Genomic DNA, 2622 nt, shown 5'->3' with positions numbered 1-2622 from the left:
TTGGTGGTGCCTGTCTGGTCCCTGATGCTTCCTAGGAGAAACAAGCATCCCATTGAATGGCGGAGTGTTAACACAGCACCTTCCAGCTGTTTGGCCATACAGCTCCTGGCTCAACATCTGCCTTTGCCAAAAGCCAGAACAGGAGCCCTTGTAAATATAGCAGTGTACAGTTCTTTGATGTAAATCAGAACAAACTTGCTCAATTTGCAAGCAAACAGTCTGGAATCTTTTGTAGGAGTTGGGGTTTTTAGGGAGGCAGCATCATTACAACATTCCACGTGATCCGTGCACTTTGGTCACAAACTGAATGAGGTGCTGGGGGCCAAACTGGTTTATGAATGTTAAGGTATTCCCACATCTGACCTTGCAGTCAGAAAATGTAACACAAATGCTCAGGTGCCATAGTGTTAAGGCAGGAATGAGGAAAGAAGGCAGGAAAAGGGATAGGTTCTGGGCTTATTTTAAAAAATCAGATTTTGTAACCTAGTCTGACTGTAGTGCACTTGGGCAGGCATGAAGAGCAGTGTGAAGGTGTTTCTGACAAGGACAGGAATAATGAATGGAGCTTGCCCATGTGCAGACGGGCTCAGTACAGTGCAAGGCACATCAAACACAGAGATTTGACCTGGTTTGTTTCTCTTTATATTGGAAGAAAGTGAATAAAAGTTCCCTGTCCTCAAGCAGTACTTTCCACTACATGGTTAAACAGGAGTACTGCTACCTGGAGATAAACATCTGCAAATTAGCACACCAAAGTAATTTATGTGCATGAATCCTGAAAAGCTGACTTTAATTTTGAGAAAACGGGAAATTCCAGAACATGTGGAGCAAATGTGCCAGCATCTAGGGAGCCAAATGGGTGGGTAATGAAGCTGCCTAGCAAGATGTTCATCCTAGGGAAAGCGATGGGATAGCTGAGCTGGGATTAGCTCAAGCAGAGTTAATGCTGGTTCATACAGCCTAATAGAAAACAAATCTTGTCTAAACCCAGCTGTGCTCTTCCCATTGCAGATCTCACCAATAATGCCAGAGATGAGCAGTTCTTAGACTTCTCTGTTTTCACTTACAGATTTTGTCTACAGGAAATGAACTGGTACCTGTACAGCTCATTTCTCTAACAGAGTATGAAGAACTGGTGAGGTGGTAGGCAGAATGTCACAGCCAGATAAATCCAGGCTGAATGGTAAATCCAGGCTTGATGGCGTGTGGGTGTGCAAAAACCCACAAATTATTGTTTGAATTTTTTTTTTTTTTTTAATACTGGTGTGTATTGAGGACTGGGCCTTGAGGCAAATAAATGAATGCCCTATGTAAAGCTAGCATAAATTTTTAAAAATGGTGAGGTGAAAAGCAAAAAGTCTGTGTGCATCCATGCCTGATTACCATCTCAGCACCATGATAAAACCCTGAAGTTTAGTCTGTGGGAACATGCTTTAGCAGCCTTCATGTTGGTGGTGTCTCATTTGAGGGAGGAAGAAACTCCAGTTCTGGGCCTGAAAGTTGAAGCAGCTGGAAGCACTCCAAGAGGAATTCATCTGGTGTGTCACCTGCTCGGGACACAGTGACATTAACAGCCTCAGTGCCTGGGTTGTCTAGGAAGGAAGCCTTGGAGGTACTGCCCTGCTGCCCTATCTGATAGAGGAGCAAATGGCAAATGCTTTGCTACCAGCTGAAACTCGGGGACAGCCTGTGGTTTCTCAGGAGTCCAGCACAGCATCAGGGTACCTTCCTGCAAGTTTGGTATTTGGGATAACAGCTTTCGTTTCAATTCCAGTATGTTCAGTTACTTGGGGTTTGCTATTTGGTTAGGCTCTGTGGTACCTGGAAAAATTAAGATGGTTTCTGTGTGTTTCCACTCTTCTCATTAAACAAGCTTTTCCTGTTTTAGAATAAAGGAGACTGGTAATAGATTCACGCTCAGTTAAATGCTGCCTTGCTGGCAGTTCCGCAAGCAAATGAGGTCTGGCTGGGAAGCCAGCTCAGCACAGCGCAGGCCGGAGGAGCCCCACGCTGCAGAGGGACACGTAAGGAGAGGTCAGACTAGTTCAGCAGCAGGAAATCGCTCTCTCCCTGCGAGCTCAGCCGTGCACAGGTGAGTTCCAGATGTGAGACGTGGCCCAGCTGCCTGACACTGCATTGAGGTAGCACCACCTTAGGAACTTGTGCTTGAAATGTGCACCTTGTTCTGAAGCATCTTTGCTCCAGCCCTGTTGGAAATAACTCTAGGTCAGGAAGCATCATTCCCAGATGAGCTGACAGAAAAGATGCAGAGGGACTATTTAGAGGAAATACATTCACAGGACAAGGAGGCTTCAAACTGAGCAATAGCAGGTTTAGATTAGGTACTCTGAAAAAATTCTTTATTACGAGGGTGGTGTGGCACTGGCATAGGTTGCCCAGAGAAATTGTGGATGTCCCATCCCTGGCAGTGTTCAGGACCAGATAGGATGGGGCTCTGAATAACCTGGTCTAGTGGAAGGTGCCCCTGCTCACAGCAGCGCTGTTGGAACAAGATGTTAAAGTCCCTTCCCACCCAAACAATTCTGAGTCTATTATAAATAGCAATGTATAAATAAATATGTAAAAAATAAGAGTTCTGAATTTATGCTTCTTTATCCTCTT

Source organism: Lonchura striata, chromosome 6 (genome assembly GCF_046129695.1).
Source record: "Lonchura striata isolate bLonStr1 chromosome 6, bLonStr1.mat, whole genome shotgun sequence".
Taxonomy (NCBI): Eukaryota; Metazoa; Chordata; class Aves; order Passeriformes; family Estrildidae; genus Lonchura; species Lonchura striata.
This window is presented reverse-complemented; position numbering follows the sequence as displayed.